Raw genomic sequence first — 25,771 nt, 5'->3', positions numbered from 1 at the left:
CTTAAAATAATCAAGATGACAATGGTCAGAGACTTCCCTGGGGGTCCAGGGGCTAAGACTTCAAGCTCCCAGTGCAGGAATCTGAGTTTGATCCCTGATTAGGGAACAAGATCCCACATGCCACAACTGAGTCTGCATGCTGTAACCTAAGACCCAATGCAGCCGAAAAAATACTTAAAAAAAAAAAAAAGATGACAGTAGTCAGATCAATGATGAGCAATTTCAAGATGACTGTCAGAGCTAACTGTGATGTTTCTGCATGGAGCCCCTCCCTCAGTCTACAAAAGCTCTTGCCTACTGATTGTCAATAGGGTGGGGAGTCCAACTTTGGACAGGGGTCCACCTTCCCCCCACCCTCTGCCCCCAGTTGCTGGCATCCAGAATTAAGCAAACTCTCCTTTCCACCAACCTGACCTCTTAACTGGCTTTCGAGTAGTGAGCAGCTGCACTCCACTTTCAGTTACAGTAACAACTATTGTCTTTGGGGGGCACTTACTATGGTCCAGACATAGTGCTAAGGATTTCAGTCATTACTTCATTAGATCCTCAAGACAACCCAACGAAGGAGTACGATCATAACCACCCCCACTTTATAGATAACACACATTAAGGTACAAGGAGGTGAGATGGCTTGATCAAGATCACACAGTGAAGGCTGCATAGTGCCTGGCAGACAGCAGGTCCTCATAAAGCACTTGTCTTGTTATCTTATTAATGTTGCCACACTCCTTCCTGCCTCGAGGCCTTTGCCAAGACCATGCCCTCTGCCTGGGACGCTTTTCTGTCAATCTTCACCGACTGTTTGTTTAAATTTCCCTTTGTGAGGACAGACTCCTCTGACCCCCAAATAAGATACATCATCTTGATACATACTCCCACCCATTCTACTCTTCTTATTCATAGCACTTACCATGACAGTAATCATATTATCTGTATAATTATTTCCTTGTCTGTCACCCTTATTAAACAGTAAGCTTCACGAGGTAGGGACGGGGTCTAATTTGCTCACCAATGGTGAGTACCTAGCACAGTACCTGGCACACAGTAGGCCCTTGATTAAGTACTAGATGGACATTAAAATGGATGGAAGAACGGGAGAGAGGGAGGGAGGGAGGGAGGAAGGCAAGGAGGAAGAGTGAGTGAATAAGCAAACGACTGAACTTTAAAGATAAGGGTTGGGAACTCCCTGGTGGTCCAGTGGTTAGGACTCTGCACTTTCACTGCTGAGGGCCTGGGTTCAATCCCTGGTTGGGGAACTAAGATCTCATAAGCCAGACAATAGAGCCAAACAACAATAAAAATAAATAAAGATAAGCAGGGTCTCAAGAGATGAAGTAATCTACTCCCTCCTCATCTTACAGTTGAAGACAGTAAGGTTCATGAAGGTGAGGGTCAAATAAGACAGGATCCAATATTAGGATCTGTTCAGTTGCAGAAAAATCAGTTGGTTTCCAGAACTGGAGGACAAGGGCTTCCAGGTGACAGCCGGATGCACCAGCAGCAGGTGCCTGGAAGAACCCTCAACAGGTAATACCTGCGTTTGACTATGGCTCCACCCAATACAAGGGTGCATTTAAATTCACCCCAGGTACCTTTTGCCACACTTATAAAAATCAGTCTGATTATCTCCTCACAAAGTCTAAAAAGGCAAAAAAAAAAAAAATTCTTTCACACATCAACAAGCTGTAGTCTTTAGATTCAAAATGCCCTTGCAAACCCACAGGAAACGCTGTTCTTGTATATCATATCACAGCACGAAGTCCCCACTTCCTTCAGGGGGAAGAATGAAGCCATCTGGCAGGAGTTGCTCTCAGCTCTTTCCCAACACCCCCCTCCTGCTCAGGGCTCTGCAGAGCTTGCACATGCCTCCCCCACCCCTGGTCCATCCCACTCCTACAGAACCACCAAGCTTTATCCTCATGGGCCCTCTAGCCTGTTTATACAACTAGATTCTGCACTCTAAGGGGGTGCTTATTTTATACAGTCAACACCTTGCACAGAGCCCGGCACATGGGAGGCACTCAGTAAATGGTTATTGGATAGATGGATGGATGGATGGGTGTATGGATGGAGACCATTCCATCTAGCTTCCAAATGCCCTCTCCAACCCTACATTCGGTAACCTACAAGAAATGAGCTGTGCTTCTGTGTATGCCTTTAATTCAAAAGATAACTGGTAAATATAAAAAAGAACTAATTGGAAGCAACTTTAGAATAAGGCTGTTTCATCTCTCAGGGCCTTCACACATACAGGTCCTTCTGCCTGGAAGGCCCGTCTTCCTCTCTTCATTCACAGAACTAATTCTGCCTCTTCCTTAAGGTGCCAGCATAAATGTCTACACAAGAAGCCCCCTGATTAACCTTCCTACACAGATACCTGCCCCCCACATGCTCACTATGCTCTCCTCAAGCCCCTAATCTGTTTCCTTTACAGTTGCTTTTAACTTTCAGTGTATTTTTCTGTTTACTTCTTTTTTGTCTCTCTCATCCTCTAAGGAGGTCTGATGAAGACACAGAGTAGCTCTACATCACACACTTTTTTTTCTACAGCACCTAGTGCGATGTCTGCAGATAGTATGCATTCAATATCTGTTGACTCAATTAATGAATCAATCAAACTCATTAAGAGGGAATTGGGCCCTCTGAAATAAAAGGTGAATAATGAAACAAGTAAATTTTAGGAGTCGCATCTCAAAAAGTCTTCTTGAATCATATGAAATAATGCAAATATTAATAACAATTCATGTGAAATAAAATTGTTGTTGTTGTTCAGTTGCCCAATCACATCCAATTCTTTGTGACCCCATGGACGCAGACACCAGGCCTCCCTGTCCCTCACCATCTCCCGATGTTTGCCCAAGTTCATGTCCGTTGCATCAGTGATGCCATCCAGCCATCTCATCCTCTGATGCCCTCTTCTTCTTCTCATTCTTTTATTTCATTGGCATGAAATAAAATACATCCCAATTTTTTCACAAAATTCTAGTCGTTAAATCTTCAAAAGAAGGCAAGAAGATTGAGAGAAGGAGGAGATAAAAGCTTTCAAAATCCCTTGTTTTGCAAAAGTGAGAATGAGTTGAATCATTCCATTAGAAGACAAAGATTCATAATTTGGAGGGGAAAAAATCAAAATTCAAATATATATGGTTCACAAGAGATGTGTGGAAAATAAAATGACACAAAATGAAAACAAAGAAATGAGAAAGCTGCCATGAGTAGAAATATTAATATCACACAAAGAAAATTTCAAGCATGAAAATATTACACAGAACAAAGATGGGTGTTTTATATTCATAAAAAGTACATCAGGGGACTTTCCTGATGGTCCAGAATCCACCTGCCAATGCAGGGGACATGGGTCCATCCCTGATGTGGGAACTAAGATCCTACATGCCGTGGGGCAACTAAGCCCAGGTGCTGCAACTACTGAGCCTGGACTCTGGAGCCCAACTAGAGAGAGGCCCATGGCCTGCAACTCGAGAGGCCCACGGGCTGCAGCAGAGTCCACAAGCCAGAGTGAAGACCCAGTGCAGCCTCACCCCCCAAAAAAGTACATCGGTAATAAAAAGGAACAGTGATATCACATGCCTGGTATTCTGTTAAGCCCTTTATATTCATTACATCATTTAACTTACAAACCCAAAGTTACCCTGGCATCATTATTACCACCAAGCTTTGAGGAGAATATGAAACTGGCCCATCATTTGCTTAGAACAGCCAGGAAGGATTTAAGCTTACATCTGTCTGACTTGACAATGAAGACTGAAACTCTGACTCCTACAGTATAAAAATAAATTCAGAATTCTAAAGCAAAATTTGTTTTAAAATATACAAAGATGATTTCTTTAAAAAAAAATCACCATCATAATAGGACACTAGCGTAAAATCCAAACTTTGACAAATCAGTAGGCATCACTAAAATTTAATGAAAACAGTTAGTTCAAGAAACTAGAAAGAAGCCATAAAACTGAGAAAAGAGTGAGGAGGAAAATAGGAATTAAAATATCAGGAAACAGAACAGGATAAATTTAAAGTGTGGTTATTTGAGGGGGAAAATAAAACTAACATTTTTGCAAAGCTCATCAAGAAAAAATTCAAAAATCAAAAATAGGAACTTCGCAGTAAAAATGAGAAAAGAGAACTACAGGTGGCAAGGAGATTGTTCAGATCGCTACAGAACAATATATATAGCTCCATACTAATAAATTAGAAATTCAATTAAATACTTATTCCTGGGAAAACATAATAGATCTGAATGTGTACCAATAATGGTCATGGAATAAATTATTAAAATTGGTAAATAAGCAATACCCAAAAGGGCATTATGCTCCCAAAGTTGTCTTATTTAGAGGTACAGAAAATTCACCCAAATTTTTAAAGAACATTATAAATCCTTTGCAATTTTGACTCTTTTTAAGTCAAGAGAAAGGACAGATGATAACAGCAAACCAAAAAAATTAAACTACAGAACAATTTCACTGAATATAATTTCCAAGATTTTAAATATAAATAAATTTAACCCAGTAACAGAGGAATAATGTCAGAATGGATCGAGTATTGGGAAGATAGTAACAATAAAGGTCACACATTGTTTTGGTGTTTTACAATAAGCATGTATTTTTCAAAAGTAACAATCATATTCTCTAGGAGAAAATTAAAGCAATGATTACATTCAGTGATCAAGAAAATTTGGAAACGTGTGCTCAGTCATTCAGTCATTTCTGATGCTTTGCAATCCCATGGACCGTAGTCCACCAGGCTCTTCTGTTCATGGAATTTTCCAGGCAAGAACACTAGAGTGAGTTGCTATTTCCTCCACCAGGGGATCTTCCCAACCCAGGAATAGAACCTGCATCTCCTGCATTGGCAGGCAGATTCTTTACCACTGTAGGTGAGGGTATAAATTATTAACACTTACAAACTCTCTGTAGAGCAACCTGGAAACACAAACTTTTTAAATGGTCATACTCTTTGACTCAGAAATCCCAATTTGGGGAACTGTGATGGGTTGACTGCAATAAAGGTCCTGTTTGGTTTTTTTTTTAATCCAGTAGCTTTGCCCATTGGTAATGTCCTCTGAAACTAGCTCAGGGCTTAGCCATGCCACATGCTTTGGTCTATGGGACAGAAGCAAACGTCACAAGCACAACCTTGAAAACAGTTTGGGTACCAAGGACTTCCTGCCACTCTTGCATCTCTGTGACAGCTGTGTAAACAAGGCTGGCGGGCTGGAAGATGTGATACCGATCATCCAGAGCAACCCACCAGCCGACTGGATGCAACCCACCAAATGCACGCTCGACCCTAACGTACATCTGCTGATTCTACCACAGACCAAAAGAACTGCCTGGTCCAAATTGCAGAACCGTGGAGCTAAATAAATAGCTGCTGCTTTATACCACTAAACTGTGGGATTATTTGTTATGCAGCAAAAGCTAACTAATACATGAATGTATCCTTTGGAAATATTCAGAAGTAGCCATATGTAAAGATAAATACACAAAGATGCTATTTACAACTGTGATTACATAATGTTAAATAATAGGAGCTGCTCGGGTAATTGAATATCTATTCAACGAAAGTCTATGGAGCTATAAAACATCTTTTAGAGAAAAAAAAACTTGAGGCTACAAAATATTTACAAGATATCACTCAGTGCAAAAGAGTGATAATATTACTTTATAGAATATTATGTAAAGTAATATTATGTTATGAAACTGTTTTTATAAAAAATGAGAATATACATATTTATATGCATGGAAAAAATACTGGAATGGCAAAAAAAATGTTAACTATCAGTCTCTGAACATGATTTTTTCCTTCCGCCCACCTGCCCCTACACTCTTCCTGTTTTCTGCGTTGATCCTAAGTCAGGGCTTGTGAATAGTCACAGGGCTGCTCTGGGAGCTGAACCTGGAATACTCTGAGCCCATTGAAGGCCACTGCTGAGAAATCAGATAAGGAGTAATCCAGGCAAGGATGTTAGAAAATCCTCCTAGTATAATCCCTATTAAAGCACCCTAAAGCATGGTGCTTGTCAGCACAGCTGGGAAAAGGAAAAACAGCTGAAACAGGCCACCATGTTGCTGGCAAAGGCCTTCACCATGAACAATTTATGGACTCCGAGTCCAGCAAGTTTACTTGGCTTTTTCCTTCTATTCCTCAACTCCCAATCTCTCTTCCAGCCTCTCCCTTCCTCTCCCTGTCATGTGTCTTTCTTACTTTTCCCTTTATTTACTCTTAATTTGGATTTTCTCTGAGTTCCTTTAAGAAAAAGAGGAGGGATTCAGTCAGGAGGGTGGCAGGGAATAATCCAAAGATGAAGCACATCCAGGGTCTTAGCAAGACTTCCACTACTCTCCATCAGACTATCCCTGGAATTCAAAAATAAGCACCAGTCATTCCAAGTTCACCCTATAGACTAAGTGACCAATGGAGGCAGATTTCCAATCCTGCTGAAAGGATAATGACTGACCTTCTCCCATATAATAAGCTGGTTCCAGTCACATGCTACTGTGGAGACAGGACCTAGTCAGATGATAGGCTGAGATCAGAAGACCTGGATAACAGTCTAGTTCTGATGCTAACTTGATACAGAACCAAGAATTTACTTCATCTGTCTGAGCCATCTTTTCCTCCTCTGCAAATCAGGTATGAGAGCTGGACCATAAAGAAGGCTGAGCACTGAAGAAATGATGCCTTTGAATTATGGTGCTGGAGAAGGCTCTTGAGAGTCCCCCGGACAGCAAGGAGATCAAACCAGTCAATCCTAAAGGAAATCAACCCTGAATATTCACTGGAAGGACTGATGCTGAAGCTGAAGCTCCAATACTCTGGCCATCTGATGCGAAAAGCCAACTCACTGGAAAAGACCCTGATGCTGGGACAGATTGAGGGCAGGAAGAGAAGTGGGGTGGCAGAAGTTGAGATGGTTAGATAGTATCACCGACTCAACGGACATGAGTTTAAGCAAACTGCGGGAGATACTGAAGGACAGGGAAGCCTGGTGTGCTGCAGTCCATGGGGTCACAAAGAGTCGGAGACGACGTAGCAACTGAACAGCAAACAACAACATCCCCTTAGACTCTGTTACACTCTGATGAAAACTGATGTTTGCCTTGTTTGTTTAGTGCTGTATACCAACAGGGTGACAATATAAAGCCTTGACGAACTCCTTTTCCTATTTGGAACCAGTCTGTTGTTCCATGTCCAGTTCTAACTGTTGCTTCCTGACCTGCATACAAATTTCTCAAGAGGCAGGTCAGGTGGTCTGGTATTCCCATCTCTTTCAGAATTTTCCACAGTTTATTGTGATCCACACAGTCAAAGGCTTTGGCATAGTCAATAAAGCAGAAATAGATGGTCTTCTGGAACTCTCTTGCTTTTTCCATGATCCAGCGGATGTTGGCAATTTGATCTCTGGTTCCTCTGCCTTTTCTAAAACCAGCTTGAACATCAGGAAGTTCACGGTTCACATATTGCTGAAGTCTGGCTTGGAGAATTTTGAGCATTACTTTACTAGCGTGTGAGATGAGTGCAATTGTGCGGTAGTTTGAGCATTCTTTGGCATTGCCTTTCTTTGGGATTGGAATGAAAACTGCCCTTTTCCAGTCCTGTGGCCACTGCTGAGTTTTCCAAATTTCCTGGCATATTGAGTGCAGCACTTTCACAGCATCATCTTTCAGGATTTGGAATAGCTCAACTGGAATTCCATCACCTCCACTAGCTTTGTTCGTAGTGATGCTTTCTAAGGCCCACTTGACTTCATATTCCAGGATGTCTGGCTCTAGGTCAGTGATCACACCATCATGATTATCTGGGTTATGAAGATCTTTTTTGTACAGTTCTTCTGTGTACTCTTGCTATCTCTTCTTAATATCTTCTGCTTCTGTTAGGTCCATAGCATTTCTGTCCTTTATCAAGCTCATCTTTGCATGAAATGTTCCTTTGGGCAGGAGGAGAAAGAGACGACAGAGGATGAGATGGCTGGATGGCATCACTGACTCGATGGACGTGAGTCTGAGTGAACTCCAGGAGTTGGTGATGGACAGAGAGGCCTGGCGTGCTGCGATTCATGGGGTCGCAAATAGTCTGACACGACTGAGCGACTGATCTGATCTGGTATACCAACAGGCACTCAATACGTATCTCTTGAGCAAAATAAATAAAACTACCTATCTATTCACTCACATAGGACTTTGTATGAAAAAGAGAGAAATGAGAATGCAAGGGCTTTGGCTGTATAAATCACATTACAAAGACAATGTATGTTTTAATAATTTTTTTACTAACATGAAATAGAAATAACACTGTCTTGGAAATAACATGCTCATACCTTAGAGAAAAGCTCTCGGGCTTTGCAAAACAAAGTTTGAGAATCACTGAAGTAAGAATTAAGGCTCATGACCTTAAAACAATTTAATCCACCAAGTCAGCCAACACTGCATCCTGAAGCAACAGAGTTTTGTTTTGTTTTCTTTTCTTTTCTTTAACCAGCCATGTTGTCAGCCTCTAAAGTCCAGGACACAAAGCACAGAAGGGCAAAGGGTATGCTATTTCACAACATTCTTACTGAAACAACTGGGGGGAAAAAGCAAGCTTTCCCAACACATCAGTCTACCACTAATTAAAATGTTGCGTGCTGAGACTTTCGCCAAAGGTCTCCTCTCGAGGGCTCCCGGTAACAGGTACAACTTTATCGTTGAGACCAAGGGAGTCATGCCACTTATTAACAGGCATTTGTTTCAGAAAATATCCCCGGGAGAGGTGGGATCCAGCCATCTCCCAATCTGCACAATGTTGAGACCTGTTAGTGTTACAGCTCTGAGAGGGTGTGGGCAACAGGCCTATGGTTTTTCACACATTACCCTAGAAAGGATTCTAACTGCACAAGGAGGTAAGTTGTGGGATGTCAGCCAAGCGAAATACTGACAAATACCGTTCTGGTCAGGTCAATTCAGTCGCTCAGTCGTGTCTGACTCTTTGCGACCCCATGGACTACAGCACACTAGCCTGCAAAATTTTTGTGCAGTCTTGGGTGAAAGCTCTTTTCCTGGGTCAATGTGATGGGCAGACACACAGCACCTTCTTCCACAAATGGCTTCTTTTAGATGCTCATCAACCTCCACAGGTCAATACAGCCCCATGCAACTGAACACTGGATCTAGAGCTGAAATCACCACAACTGACTAGCTCCTCTAACTAAAAACTCCTGCTGCATTTGTGTTGAACTGGGGAGTCTAGAAAAAATAATAATAATAAACTCTGACAAACTCCTGATGTATGTGTGTGTGTTTAGTCACTCAGTTGTGTCTGACTCTTTGACATCCCCTGGACTGTAGCCCACCAGGCTCTCCTGTCCACAGAATTCTCCAGGCAAGAATACTGGAGCAGGTTGCCATTTCCTACTCCAGGGGATCTTCCCAACCCAGGGATAGAACGCACGTCTCTTGTGTCTCCTGCATTAGCAGGCAGATTCCTTACCACTGGTGCTATCTGGAAACCCGACAAACTCCTGGAGATGTACCCGATATAGGAAACTGGGCAATGTACCTTAGGAAATAGCCAAGAGAGTCTCGTGCACATCAGTTATGATTTTTATTATTTAAAATATATATATTTATTAGTACATGCATAAAGGGAAAAAAAGCTAGAGAAAGATGCATGCCCTGCAAACATACACACACACATACACATATATAATACATATGCATACACACACAAACAATAGCACACATAACCTCACCACTTAACAATGAGCATGTATAAAAACATATAAGAACACCTTATGTTCCTTTGCTTTTTCCCTAAGCACACATATTAAGATAAACATCTTATTTCATAATCTGATGTTTTTCCTGCTTAGCCATGTATCATGACCATTTTTCTAAGGAAGGCAACAAGTATTTTTTTGTAACAGTGTAACAGTCTATCTCATGCCTTAACATTAGTCACCTATTGGATAGCTTGGATATTTACAATTATTCTGTGTTACAAATAGCAGCACACATCTTCAGTATATCTCTCTTTCCTAACGGGCTCTGGGAGTGAAGATCATTTAAGTAAGGAAGTAGAAAAATTATAAAGTTAGGTATGCCTTCGTGGATGGGCTTCCCAGGTGGTGCTGCTGTTAAAGAACCCACCTGCCAATGCAGGAGACATAAGAGACGTAGGTTCAATCCCTGGGTCAGAAAGATCCTCTGGAGGAAGCAATGGCAACCCACTCCAGCATTCTTGCCTGGAGAATCCCATGGACAGAGGAGGCTGGTGGGCTACAGTCCATAGGGTCACAAAGAGTCTGACATGACTGAAGCGACTTAGCATGCACACACACACACACATGAACATACACACGCCTTTGTGGATGTTGAAATATCCTAAGATGACGGTAGGCACTGGTGTGGGAAGGAAGATTATGAGTCAGATCTCAATGCTTTCCATAAATGAGAGGAGAGGTTGGTGGTCTATAGATGGAAGAGAGGAAAAAGCAAGGGCTCACTGAATAAGAGGCTTAGAGGAGAGTAACTACAAAGAACAAGAGGAAGGCAAACTTCTGACCCCAGAAAAGTTGTTGTTCCTGAGTGGACTGCAGGCAGGGGGAAGGGAAAGCATTCAACATAGGCAAGTCCAGACGGTAGAGTGGAGAGTCCACCAAGGGATCAACAGAACCAGGAAGCAGGTATGAAGGAGGTGAGCGATGGCACAGGAACCAGAGCTTACCTCTCAGCCCATGACTGAGGATAATTGATACAAAGATGGGAAGTGTGGTTGGAGATGACCAGTCTTCTAAGTCTTCAGTAGGGCACAGGTCATTTTGCTTCCAGAAATAGTTAAGAGTCCTAGGGAGTATCTCTCCCAGTTTCAAAGAAGTGGCCAAAGATATGCTTAGGCTTACAAAGACCCAAATGCTCTGGGTGACAGCTGTCACAGAGGGCAGAGGCCCCTACGAGGCTCAGAGCAAGAGAACAGAGCCTAGATCTGGACACGGACAGTCTCATAGGATTCGGGCAGCTTCTTGCAATAGGCTAAGGGCATTAGGAGGCTTGCAGAGAGACAATGAGATCTGAGGGATTTTTTTTTTCTTAATTCAGGTAATAAAACTGGAAAATGAAAGGTCAATGTGTTCCTTCTCGAATATTAGTTGCCTCAATGAGGATTTTCAAGGGAGCTGTGGAATGTAGGATTCAGCTGAACTTTCTAAAAGTTAAATAAACCTATTCATTAATTGACATTCATTTAAAGAATACGTATCGCGTGTCTACTATGGGCAATGCTCTGATTCTAAATACTAGAATTAGAGAAGTGAACAAATGACAATACACTGTACATAGTTAACAAATGAATAAACATATAAGAAAACGCCAGCTAGTAATAAGTGGTGCAAAGAAACGGAAAAGGAAATAAAATAAGACCGTGGTGCTACTTTATACAGACAGATGGGACAGGAGTTAGTGAGGAGAGCTGGGTCATATTGCTGGGTGATACACAACCCCCAAACAAAAGGTTTCTTCTCCTTTCACACTACATGGTCATGCCAGATTGGCTAGGGGATTTCCTCTATGTCTCTGGGATCAGGTTGATAGAAAAGCCTTACCTCAAACATTGCTCTGGAGAGTCAAGAATCAGCAATGAAATGCTCCAGCAGAAAGTGACATACATCACTCTGGAATACAACTCACTGGGCAACTCACTCATATGGCCCGACTTACCCACAAGGGAGCCAGAAAGTGCAATTCTACAAATGGCTTGCAAAGACAAAATCCAGAAACACTTAGTGCAAAGCATGAGTGATCATGAAAGACAACAGTTAAATGGATGGACAGATGTAATAATAGTAATCGTTAACACACAGCGCTGCCTATGAGGCATGTGCTATGGAAAGTGCTTTATACATCCAGACTCACATAACCCTCACAACAAAACTATGAGGCTGGTGCACTGGGACGACCCAGAGGGATGGAATGGGGAGGGAGGAGGGAGGAGGGTTCAGGATGGGGAACACATGTATACCTGTGGCGGATTCATTTTGATATTTGGCAAAACTAATACAGTTATGTAAAGTTTAAAAATAAAATAAAATTTTAAAAAAATGAAAAAAAAAAAACTATGAGGCAGCTCTACTATTACATTCAACATCAATCTCATTTTACAGCTGGGGAGGCTGAGATAAGGAGAGGTTAAAAAAAACTCATGAGCTATGAGGCTTCCCTCATAGCTCCACTGATAAAGAATCCGCCTGCAAGGCAGGAGACCCCAGCTCGATTTCTGGGTCAGGAAGACCACTGGAGAAGGGACAGGCTACCCACTCCAATATTCCTGGGCTTATCTTGTGACTCAGCTGGTCAAGAATCCACCTGCAATGTGGGAGACGTGCGTTCGATCCCTGGGTTGTGAAGATCTCCTGGAGACGTGAAAGGCTACCCACTCCAGTATTCTGGCCTGGAGAATTCCATGAACTGTATGGTCCATGGGATCACAAAAAGTCGGACACAACCGAGCAACTTTCACTTTCATTTCAAGAAAAAACTTAACCAAGATCACGTACTTGGGAGTGGCAGAGTTGGGATTCCAACCTAGGCTGTATTACTGCAAAGTCTATGCTCCTAAACATTACCCTATGTTGAATGTGGATAGAGGATGGAAGGATGTATGGATGGATGGATGGATCGATCGATCGACAGGTGGATATATGGATGGATGGATGGATGGGTGAGTGGGTAGGTGGATGGATGAGTGGGTGTGTGGATGGATAAGTGAATAGATGAGGGAACAGATAGATGAATGGATGGATAGGTAGATGAATGGATGGATGGAGGGATAACCAGTCATGTTGACTAGCAATACTAAAGTCAACTAGGAAAAAAGAGCTTGACTCATGCCACCAGCAGAAGGGGACTCACACACCTGCAGGTCTCACATTCATTTCACCAGTCTTGGTCATCCAACTGTGTCACCACTTAACATGCTAAACAGCTCCAGCAGTAAAACAAGCTGTCACAGGCTTACAAGCAGAAGGCCAGAGGCCCACGTAAACACTGCATGCTTGCTAGCAAAACCCTTTCCAGCCATCTTGGAAGCACAAGCCTGCTACCCAGGCCCCACACAGAAATTCCTTCTTGGCAGGTGGGGTGCAGTAACTCCTCACAGACAGACAGGGACAGCTCAGTCAGGCTGTGGTTGAGAACAAGCAGACATGAATAGGATGGTGGAGGAAGGGGGGATAAACTGGTGGTTATGGCAAAACCAAGGGTGCCTGAGTCAAGAGCAGTGGGTTTTGAGGATTTCCCCTTCTCTGGCACCAGCACACACTTAAAATGGGAAATACTTAACAAGCAGCATTGTGCTTGCTAACAACATTCAGCTTCCTGGATAAAGAGAATACAAAAAGGCAGCAAGGAGAAAAGCCTTGAATGTTCTACCCCCGAAACACAGGCCCTGCTACGGCCCACAAGGGCCCATTATCTCCCAGGGGAGGAGGCCTTGTCTGCCAACTCAGGAAGCCAGCAGGCCCACCCAAAGAGCTTTTACGGAGCTTCCTCTGGCTGAGTCGAGCTGTGCTTCCCACTGCTCAGCCCAAGTGTCTCAACAACTTCAAAAGCTACCCAGATGCAGCCTCTGTACTAGAAGGCAAGCTGAGTCAAGAGAGGGGATCAAATTTATCACTGAGGTTGCAGCAGTCCACCAAGGAGAAAGGACTTGCCTTAAGTTCCCCTAGCCAGGCCCTGTATAACCAGGCTGAGTAAATGGAAAGGCGACCTGATGCCCTAAAGGGAAAGTGGAAAAGCAGAGTAAAGCAAGTCAGATTCTTGTAGTTGGCAGTAGCACCCAGGAACACTCAAGAAAACAAAAACAAACAAACAAACAGGGACTTCCCTGGTGGTCCATGGTTAAGAGTCTGCACTTCCAATGCAGTGGGCAGAGGTTTGATCCCTGGTCGGGGAGCTAAGGCCCCACGTTTCACTCGGCCAAAAAAAAAATCCAGACCTAGGAAGACATCTGGAAACCAGCTGGGGAGAAAAGAACCAAATCCACACAACTGCTAGTCATGGGGCCGGCACCCCCATATAAAGAGATTCATTCAAGGGAACTGCCTGGCAGCTCACTTTATGCAGTGCCTGGGAATTTGGCAATTAGTTCCAGAATCATCTTTGGGAAGAGAACGGTATGAGAGAATGTTCATGGCCCAAGTGACTCCCAACTGAAAATAAACCAAGATGACAGCTAGAGAACTGAGTCAGGCTGAAATATACAAACAGCAAAGGAGAGCCACAGACCCAAATTAAAGAGATCACCATTGTGCGATGCTCTAGGCAGAAAAGAAGGGGAAAGGCACAACCTGAGACGCCAAAGGGAAAAAAAGGAGCAATAATAATAATAACCTTTAACTGAGCACCTACTGAGGCCAAGAACTCTTTTCACTCCTGAACATGTTATATCCCAGCCCTCTTGATGACTCTAAAGAGGTAAGATGAGGTTGAGTGCCTTGCCCAAAGACGCACCAGAGGCAACTGGAACCTCAGTCTCTCTCACTCCAGAGCTGTTTCCTAGAGTAACAGAAGTAAATGAGGAACCAGGCAAGAGAAGGCCCTCTCAAGGGAACACCTAATCCATCTACATGTCAAAGTGAATTCCATGGCAGACTCAGTCAAATGCCAACAAATAGCAGAGATGCTGGTTAAGAACACTTTTTAGTGTAAGACTTGGGTTCAAATCCCAGCCCCCTGACCTCAAGCAAATCTGTCAACCTCTTAGAACCTCAGTTTTCTCATCTTTAACACAGTAACAACAACATATTTATCTTAAAGGGTCAAGGATTAAAAGAGAAAACAGATATAGTGCTACGTGCACAGTGCAGGCACATGGCAATCAATCAGTGAAAGTTAGCGAGTGGCTAATGTTATTACTATCATGCTCCTCAGACCCGCTGGTGCCTGACACAGAATCAAAAAGAAATACACCATGACCCAGGCCACTTCGTTACAAGGTCAATTTGGTGGGGGCTCAGAAGAGCTTACGGGTTCTAGAAAGACATCCAGAACATACTTTGCCCACCAGCTTCCTACGGCCTGAAATATACATTTCCCAGCACACAGGAAATATACATTTCCCATTTTAAAACAAATTCAGTGCAGACGTAGGTTACACTGGAGGGAGCATGGGTGACAAAGCTGAGGGCCAACCAGGATTGTAAAGAGTGTTTAAAAAAAAAAAAGGTGAGTAAAATAGTAAAAAGTCTCAAAATCTCCAGTCTGTCTAAGAAACACAGGATTAATTAGGATAATAAAAAAGTATAATGATTAGTACATTTCACCCATTTCATTCATTTTAGTAAATTAGTACATTTACTAAAAGAAACAGTAAGAGTAGGGGACTTCCCTGGTGGTCGAGGCTAAGACTCCACCGCTTCCAGGGCAGGGGGCCCAGGTTTCATCCCTGGTCAGACAACTAGACCCCACATACCGCAACTAAGAGTTCACATGCTGCAACTAAGAGATTCTGCATGCCATAACTAAGACCTGGCACAGCCATATAAATAAATGAATATAAATAATAAGAGTAAAGAGAGAGGAGGTTAACATCATTGGGATAGTGACTGGTACACAGCAAGCTCCAATGAACAAAATTTATTATTATTATTAAATAATTGCTATATAAGATTAATAATAATTATCTCTGCTATTACTTCTATCATTATTATTATTGATTCCTTTGAGTGATACTTTACATGTATCATCTAGCATCATGTTCACAATAACCCCTGAAAGGTAGATGTATCATTTTCTTTAGTTCCCTGATGAGGAAATTGGAGTCCCCCAGAGAAATAAAATAACTTGCCTGAGATCATCCATCTGTTGAACTTGGTTCTCAAATCCAGGTTTGTCTGATCCCAAAGCCCCTATATCTCATCTCTACTTACTATATCCATCCAATCATCAGTATTTGCTGAACAAATGAATAACCCCATGGACAAAAAGGCTGCTGGAATGCCCCTGAAGACAAGGAGATGGCCAAGTGCTCAGTGTCCTCAGGATGCAGCGTGCCAACAGAAAGACAAAGAGAATGATCACATTTTTCTGATGAATTAATCTCTACAAAGAGAAGCTTGAGCTAAGGGAAAGGACTTGGGGTTGATCTGTTTAAAAGGGAAAACATAAACTTATGACAAATGTAAGTGCTCGGCCCCACATGTTTACAATATAGGGGAAAGTCTACGGAACTTCCTATGAGCTTTGCTTACCTCGTGAAAGCCTTAGCCACTGGGGATGGGCACAGTGCTGCAAGCTTAGTACAGATTTCAGAGTCAAGTTAGGGCTTACATCCCAGCGCAATTTAGAGGAAGTAACCTACACTTTCTGACCCTCTGTTTCCTCACCTACAACTGTTGCCAATACAGTAGCCCAGCTACATGTGACTTCTGAATATTTGAAACGTGGTTAGTTTGAACTAAGACATAGGACAGGTATAAAATATGTGCCAAAATTTAAAGACACCATATTTTTAAAAAGTAAAATATTTCATGAATCATTTTATATTGATTATATGTTTATATGCAATATTTGGGATATAATGAGTTAAAGAAAACATTAATCAAAATTAACTTCATTTGTTTGACTCTTTTTAAATGGTTACTTAGAAATTTTTAAATTACATGTGTGGCTCATGTTATATTCCTATTAGCCAGCAATGATCTACAAAATCTGAGGAGGCTGACATGAAGTCAGAGAAGATGTTATATGTTAAGAGCTCTAAAAAAGTGGACGGGACTTCCCTGGTAGTCCAGTGGTTGAGCTTCCACCGTAAGCGGCAAACATTTGATCCCTGGTCAGGGAACTAAGATCCCACCTGTCTCACAGTGTGGCCAAAAAAAAAACAGTTCTAGGCATCCGGTTTTGTGTTCATTTCCCTCCCCACCTACATCTGATCCAGCAAGTCCTTCCAACTCCCAAACCTGCCAGTGTCTCCCCAAATACAGCATGTCTCTCTCATCATCTTTCACCTGGATGTCTGCAGTGATCTTTTAACTCATCATCTGGTCTCTACCACTCAGCAGCCAGTGGGAGATGTTTTAAATACAGATCCAATCCTTTCCATCCCCCACCTAATAAGCACTCCCACTGCATTCAGCACAGAAGCTTATCCCTGCCTAAAAGGCCCCAGTGTGACATGGTCTCTGCCCACCTGCTTCTCCATCCACACCCACTGGAACCCAGCTACACGATCATGTCAAGTTGGCTTCCTCCTCATGGCCTTGATACGGCTCATCCCAAGGGCTCAGATCAATTAGTTTCCCTATTCTGCTTGGCTGGCTCCTTCCATCTTGTGGTTCTCAGGTCACATGTCACTTGGTGAGAAGATCTTCCCTACCCAAAGAAGCCACCTGCCACATCACTCTATTGCCTTCTCCTGGTTCAGTCTCTCCATGGCATTTATCACGAATGGAACTCATCTTGTTTTTTTTCCATTTGCTTACTTGGATATCATCTGCCTTCTTGCTGGAATATCAGCTCCAAGAGGGCAGGGATCTGTCTTAGCCCTCCTATCTCCACAGCCTGGACTGGTGACAGCAACATGGCTGGTGCCCAATACATGCCAAATGATCAAATGGATGTGTCAGCTGGAGCTGTGGAGGAATTAGGGGCCAGATCCCCAGAACAGTCTGCCAGAGACGCTTCCACTCCAGCCATGCCAGTCTGGATACACATCCAAAAGAAGTGAAAGCAGGTACTCAAAGAGATGTCCACACATTCATGTTCAGTTCAGTCGCTGAGTCGCGCCCGACTCTTTGCGACCCCATGAACCACAGCACACCAGGCCTCCCTGTTCATCACCAACTGCCAGAGTCTACGCAAACATTCATGTTCAAGGCAGCATAATTCACAATAGCCATAAGGAAGAAACAACTCAAGTGTCAACTGACAGATGGAGGAGCAAACTATAGTGTATATGTAAAATGGAATATTATACAACCTTCAAATGGAGGGAAGCCGGCACCTGCTACAACATGGATGAACCTTGAGGACATCATGCTAAGTGAAAGAAACCAGTCACAAAAAGACCACCATACGGTTCCGCCATAGGCTGCATCCAGTATCATCAAAATCATAGAAACAGAAGGTAGAAGGCTGGTTACCAGGGACTGGGGGTAGGGCTTAAAAAGGAGTTGTTTACAATGGGGATGGAGTTTCAGATTTGCAAGATGAAAAAGCTCTGGAGCTGTGCTGCACAGTAATATGAATATGTTGAACACAAGTTACTGTACATTTAAAAATGGCTAAGGTGGTGAATTTTATATGTTTTTTTTTACCATGAGCTTAAATTATCTTAATATTTTTTAAAACAATAAAACTTTCATCTATCTCAGGGACCTAAGTAGAAAGCTACCTAAGCCAGATAAAAAGAGAAGAAGAAAAAAAAAAACTAGAATTGGGGAAAGAGCCAGAAGAAAAGAAGTTAACATAGAGGCCCAATAACCGTCCTTTCCATTTTCTGACATTGGGAAGATGAACACAGAGCCTCAAGAATCTGGGCCCCCATGAGCATCAGGGGGAGTCAAGAGGAGGCAAATACTCCTATTAGCATCACCACTAAAGACTTCTAGAAATCTGCCCTGAGGACCTAATTAGAGATGCAGGCATGGGATAAGCTTATAATGGTGAGAAAGGGAAACACCTCTATGACCATCCTTGGGGCACCTTTTAAATAAAGGGTAGTCAAGCCATGCAATAGAGATTCTAGAGTCACATGAAGAAAAAACAACAATGGGGTTTCCCTGGCAGTCGAGTGGCTAAGAATCTACCTTGCAGAGCAGGGGACACGGGATCGATCCCTGGTTCGGGAAGATCCCACAGGCCTTGGGGCAACTAAGCCTGTGCACGACAACTACTGAAGCCCACATGCCTGGAGCCAGTGCTCCACAAGAGCGGCCACCACAAGGAAAAGCCCATGCACTGCCACTAGGGAGTAGCTCCTGCTTGCCACAGCTGGAGAAAGCCCACATGCAGCCAAAAATAAAATAAATACATAAATCAAATTTTTAAAAAGCACAATGAAACGCGACTTGACAAACAGGCAGTCTCAAGTGTCATCATGACCCCATTTGTGTGACAGAGATGGAGAAGGATACACCAAGGTATTCACATTTGGAGGAGGGGTGAGATTATTTGCTTTCTGTGTATTTTATAATGTTCTGTAATGATTATGTATTGCTCCAACAATAAGAAAGCATTATTTTAAAGAAGAAAGTATATGGCAGAAGAAAGTCCAAGAAAACACTAGGGATCCCAAAAGAAAATTGTAGTACCCTGAGAGTCAAATTATAGCACAGAAAGAACCCCCAGCAAGGAACAGAAAATACAAAACTTCAGTTATGTAATTCAGAGAGGCCCGCAGAGGCTGCCAGACACCCACAGAGACCCAAACAGACCTTTTGGAACTCAAACCAGGGCAGAGAAAACACATAAAACAGTAACAGAACCCATCCAGAGATGAAAGATTAGGCATGCAGAATCACAGGGATAAAAGAGAGTGTGAGAAAGAGGAGGCAAGAATCAACATTCAGACTATTTCAGGTACCAGTGGGGGCTGGGGGAGCGGAGAGGGAGGGGAGAGTTGGTAAGCGTACTACCCACACCCCCTTCGAGGAAGCCCCTATAATTAAGTTAATGCTAAGAGGAAAGAGCCCTTTTATTTAGCTGTCATCTGCATGAGCAGAGGAGGTGAGTCAGGCAGCCCCTTAAACAGAGTGGAAAAGACCCAGGAGCTGCCAGCTGACCCAGCTTCCACAGTGATCACTGAATGGGTGGGGATACACACACCAGTGTCTAATGGTGTGAGTCTCAGAGCTGGGGACAAATAATAATAGTAGTAAACACTTTCAGAGCATGTGTTCTGTGCCAAGCCTTACTCTAAATTTTATATACATGTGTGCATGTATGCGCTAGTCGCTCAGTCGTGCTGACTCTTTGTGACCCCATGGACTGCAGCCTGCCAGACTCCTCTGTCCATGGGATTCTCCAGGCAAGAATACTGGAGGGTTGCCCTTCCCTTATCCAAGGGATCTTCCCGACTCGGAGATCGAACCCAGAGCTCCCACACTGCAGGCAGATTCTTTACCATCTGAGCCACCAAGAAAGCCTCTTTCTCTCTCTCTCTCTCTCTCTCTCTCTCTATATATATATATATATATATATATATATATATAATTTAATCTTCTCAATGACTCTATGAGATAGTTATTACTATTATCCCCATTTTACAGAGGAGAAAACTGAGGCACAGGGAGGTTAAGTAACCTACCCAAGGTCACACAGTTAATTAATGGCAGAGCCAGGATTCAAACCCAGGAAGTTGAGGCTCCAGACTCTATGCTCCAACCCATTCGCTGTTCTCTCTTAGAAATCCAAAAGACCACAAACAAGTGTTTTTCTCAGACTACTCTGACGTCTGTTTGTAGGAAATTCATCTCAAGGAGAAATTACATAGAAAACCTCAGGGTCATGTATCATTGCATCTCATCACAGGCTATGAAAACAGCCCAAGTTTACCCGAGAAAACCACTTTACCACCCCCATTGCCCTCTTTCTTCAGACCATTGGCCTAAGTATTCTGTGCTTCCTAAGTGCCCACAAAATATGAAAACTAGTTCTCGGCAGGGGCCACATTGCACTCACCCACCACACTCTACTATCTTAAGAATAACACACCTTTTGCAAGCAAAGTCAGACCCTGCTCCACAATCCCCGCCTGCATTACCCTCAAAGTTAATTCATCTCTCTCTACCCCTCCATTCCACTTCATTTGTATAATAAGGATAGCAGTATTAAAGTCAATACTCATTACTCACAGATTCCATATCTGCAAATTTGCCTACCTGATAAAATTTACTTATAGCCCCAAAATCAGCACTCATGGGACTTTCATGATCATTCTTGGACACACACAGTGATGAAAGATTTGAGTCATCAATGTACACATTCCCAGTTGAGGTTGGACAAGGCTACGCTCTGCCTCCTTGTTTCAGTTTTCATGCTATAAACAAGTATTCTTTTTTCGGGAAATCAATACCATGTTTTTTGCATTTCTGTGCTTTTTGTTGGAAACTTAGCTATTAAAATTGGCCCCGAAGGGCAAGAGGGTTGTTACAGTGTCTTTCGAAGAAAATACATGTGGTTAGGCAAGTTTCATTCAGTTGTGGTTCTGCTGGCCATGAGTTCAATGTTTAAAAAGTCAACAACAGATTAAATAAAATGACTTTAAACATAAACACACATAAAACAAGGTTACAGATTAGTTGACAAAAATGTCATGGCCAGAGGCTCACGGGAACCTGACCCCATAATTCCCCTAGGAGCAATGGTTCCATATTCACTAATTCAGCATTTGCAGGAACTACATGGAAACTACCAATCACAAGTAGCAAGAATTAACTGTACTTCATAGTATTGTCAGTCTTGAGTGGGTATCACCAAGACATTTAGAATAGGACTCCGGCAACACGAGGGACTATGCAGGCATTTTTCCTTTATCATTTATACAGATTCTTAGTTTGAAGACTAAAATGAAATAAATGAGAACTAGAGCCCCACCTAGAAAAACTAGCACTCTTGACTTGAATCAAATAGGACAATCTAGGGAACCAGACAAATACTCAGAAAGAAGCTTTGATGGTATGGCACACCACTGGTGATGGGCTCCACAGTGAGTCGACAGTGGTTTTAGGTTGAGGGAAGAAGACTCCAGGAAACATCCACAAGGTTCACCCACATGAGATCCACTCTCCTTGGTTCTCCTTGAGGAGTAGCATTACATGGGGTCTTGGTGGGGTCAGCATTTCTGAGATGGTCATGTGACTCAAGGTAGGCCAATCAGAAGCTCACTCCCTGGATTTTGCGTCTTGAACAAAGTTATTCATCCTGCCTACGGTGTCTTCAAGGAATGAACCGTTAAATCTTGCTTTCTGCATCCCCAGAACATCTCTCGTTCCAGATCTTTCCAAAGTCTAAGTCTTCATCTTTTCCTTCACATAGCTAATTTCTCTCATGTCCCGCTAATAAATTCATTTCTGCTTAACTTAAAGTCAATTTATGCTATTTGCAACCAAGGAGCCTAAGCAAGACAAGAATTTCAAGGGATAACCTTTTTTCCATCCACTCTTCCCTTAGACCCAGACCTCAGAATAAAGGAAATTCCAGCACAAATCACATTCCCTACTTGTTTTGAGTGATGGTATTCTGAAGGGAGAAAACAGAGCAAATACATTTTGAAACACTCCCAATGCTCTTATATGCTCCCAGTATGGGGGGGCCCAGATGAATTTCATACCAGGGTCCCAACAGATCTCACAAGGGAGATCTCCAAATCACTGCCCTGGACCCCCCAAAGAATCCTGAAGAACAACAATAAAAACAATAACAACACTAAAAGGTACACCAGTGTCATTTTGCTTTTCAAAAAAGGAAACAGTGGATTGTGTAGACAAAAGAGCCCCCATAAGGAGAATGAGATTTGAGACACATCAGACAACTTCATTCACTTTTTGTGTTTTGCTTTCTGTGTTTTTGCTTTGTTCGAGGATCGGTGCTAATCTGGTAGACGAGGGAAGTATGATATGGAATCTGTCTCTGGACTTGAGCAAAACCTTCCTAAAGGTCACTTGTGACCGTCTGTTGGGAAAGTGCGAAAAATGTGCCCAGTCTTCTCAGACACTTTGGCGGATTAATGAACAAGCTGAACATCTAAGTCAAGTGGCACCCAAACACAATAGGCCTTTGTGGCACTTCTAAGGAAATGACTGACATCATCTTTTCATATCTAGCTTCCCCAGCAGATTGTGGGATCCTTGAATAGAGGGAAGGCACCTGTCTTGGTCACCTCTATATCTCCTCCAGTGAGTGCTACGCCTGCCTGCCACACAGAGCAGGCTTCCAAAACTACTGCACGCATGCATGCATGAATGAATGAGTCAGTGAATTTATGTCAACCTGGGGAGAGACCTCTACAAGAATAACAAACGTAATGCCTACAGGGACAGCCTGGTCACCAAAAAATGCAGCAAACGGAGGGACTGGAGGAGCCATGTCCAACCAAAGGAGTCAACCGCATTGCATGAGGCCCTGCTGTCTGACGAGCTGCCAGTTATCAAAGTCTTTCAAAAGGTGCCTAAATATAAGTATTTTATTGTGAAATTCTGTTCTTAAATACAGCTCGCTAGTTTTTAATATTTTATCTCTTTTTAGCTGAAGCTGTCAGGGAAAGGGAAATTCCACCTTCCCCCCATCTCTCTGGAGTTCTTGTGGCTGAACTAAGAATAAATCTGACACAAGGGGCTTCCCTGATGCTCCAGTGGTTAGGACTCCATACTCCCAATGCAGGGGGCATGGGTTCAATCCCTGGTCCGGGAACTAAGATTTGACATGCTGCATGGTTCAGCCAAAAAAAAAAAAAAATGACATGAGACAGATTAACAGGAGAAAAAGAAACAAATTTTATTCATGCACACAGAGGTCTCCTAGAAATGGGACCTAAGAAGTGGTCAAAGCAGGCAGTTTTCATACTTTTTAGGCCAAGAAACAATAAATTTGTGAGCAGTTGACAGGACAAAGAAACTTAGGTTTTTGGATGTTCGATGAGTGAAGAATATAAACAGAGTTTGGGCTCCTGGAGCAGCAAATTAAAGAAGTAACAACGTTTGTTTATTTAGGTGCTCAGATTGAAGTCCCATCTCTGGTGATACAACTGTCTTCCACCTCCAGAGGCAGGGAGGCCCCTTTCACATGAGAGATTCGTGTCGTGCCTTCACAGAGACAGAGAGAAGGGTCAGAGCATCCTTCTTGTGTTGGTCGTTTCTGAAGTAACTTTAATTCAAAATAATCAGTATGCCATTGAGGTGCATTTAAGGGCAGCCTGCCCTGGATCCCAGCAAAGCAGAATATATGTAGGACCAACAACCACGCTCTGCTAAAGGGGGACACCAGCTGCTGGTCCTCAGTTCTGTCTCTCTCACCATTTTTATGATAAAACTTGAAGAAAGAATCAAACGAGTGGGAAGACAGAAGTACCATCATTTTTTCTTTTCAGAAGTAGCATCTTAAGCACATGTAACAGGATGGACCTAGCACAAGCAAACAGAAGGTCCAGAAACCCAATTTCTGAGTCCAGGAATGCAACTTGGATTAAGCGGATTTCAGATTAAGCGCTTTTGAGTCACCGAAGGATTTCATCAGACAAAAAGCTAGTGAGTCAGCAGTACGAGATGGCTGCCAAAAAATAGTTAATGATTTGAGACTCATTGAAGTATATTATCTACATCAGTGATTACTAATTGGTGGCCCACATATTGTTTGGTCTGAGAATTGTTTTTTAGTTTGAAAAAAGTAAATAAATGATCAGTACTCCTAAATTAGAAGATTTCCCATAAATATTCTGATTTCTTGTCCCTGCTGGAAAAAAGAAACCTACCTGGTAGGGCCAGCTCAGTGCTGCCACACTGGCAAGAACAGGCCTGGGTTACACGGCCACTCCTTTGGGATGGGGCACGCTCCATTTATTCTGCCATAGTCCCCACCACTCCCTGTGGTCTCCCCATTACCAAGACTTGTCTGTTGTTACCTCTCATTACACTTGGATGGTTACTTTCCCTATGGTGCACTTAAAAGAAATCATTCTTTTGTACCCATATCTTTTAAAAAGAGTGAAAATAAAGCTTGCAGTCAAAAAAAAAGTGCATGTTACAAAAAATTATATACCTCTTTGGATAAGTGAGGAAAACTCTTATGGTTTAATATACAGGTATTCCTTAAATCTAGGATGTTTCCTGAAATTAAGTTATCTGCCCAGGCTCCTGAAGGAATTTGAATTTGTGAATCCCAATCTATAACATGACATGTCATCAGTTCAGGTGAGTCACTCAGTCATGTCTGACTCTTTGCGACCCCATGGACTGCAGTACGCCAGGCTTCCCTGTCCTTCACCAACTCCCGGAGCTTGGTGAGATGTCATGGTTCATCTCTGTTCAGGGACAGACAGACTCTTGCTGAAGTGTTACACAGGATTTCAGAATCCATTATTTATAGAGCACATGGACAAGCTGGAAATTTAAGGACAAGTTCAAGAACTCTTAGTTCACACATACAATGAAATTCACACATAGGCTGCCCATTCCTTTCAGTACCTCAGAAACTTGTGGAAATGAATGTTTAGCCTAATACTATTTTAGTAAGCACACGAATATGTGGGTGTGGGTGTCTATTTGTTAGAGGCTTAGAAGAGCAGTTTCCCCACCCAACCTTGAAATTAAGACTCTATTTGACGTTTCCATATTCATGACAGCCAAATATAAGATTGGGAAATGACCAAGTGATTCACAGAGGAAGAAGACAAGAAGAGTCTAGTATAATTAGAGGTAAGAGTGCTGCAGAATATTTAAAAATAATAATTTTGATGAGACTGAGCGGGACTATATGTTCGAGAGCCTCAACAAGCAGGCAGAAGAGAAGCCTTAAAGTAGATATATTGCTGACATCTTCTGGATCTCTGCCAATCCCTGGAAGACTGCTCTGAAATGTATAGGGGCAGGATCCCAGCTAGAGTGTCTTCCATATCCATACCCCCTACACACACACACACACACACACACACATGCACAGCTAAATGGCCTGAGTGTAGGGCACCTGACCGAAAGATGGGCCATCAGATTATCCCAGAAACTTAGAACTAGACCTAAGAGATGCTATCTGTCCCAGGTGGAAAATAGTGTGAGTATGGTCAGAAAGAC

At 42.7% G+C, this 25,771-nt stretch overlaps 1 protein-coding gene and 1 non-coding gene across 3 annotated transcripts in view; one reads left to right on the top strand and one right to left on the bottom strand.

Annotated features, from left to right (window-relative positions):
* PRKCB (protein kinase C beta) overlaps positions 1-25,771 on the bottom strand; it is a 380,788-nt gene that overhangs the window by 313,480 nt on the left and 41,537 nt on the right. The window lies entirely within an intron of this gene.
* On the top strand, positions 1,184-1,256 carry TRNAE-UUC (transfer RNA glutamic acid (anticodon UUC)). The gene has a single exon. It is a non-coding gene; the product is annotated as a tRNA-Glu (tRNA).

Source organism: Bubalus kerabau, chromosome 23, assembly GCF_029407905.1.
Source record: "Bubalus kerabau isolate K-KA32 ecotype Philippines breed swamp buffalo chromosome 23, PCC_UOA_SB_1v2, whole genome shotgun sequence".
In the NCBI taxonomy this organism is placed as follows: domain Eukaryota; kingdom Metazoa; phylum Chordata; class Mammalia; order Artiodactyla; family Bovidae; genus Bubalus; species Bubalus kerabau.
This window is presented reverse-complemented; position numbering and strand designations above follow the sequence as displayed.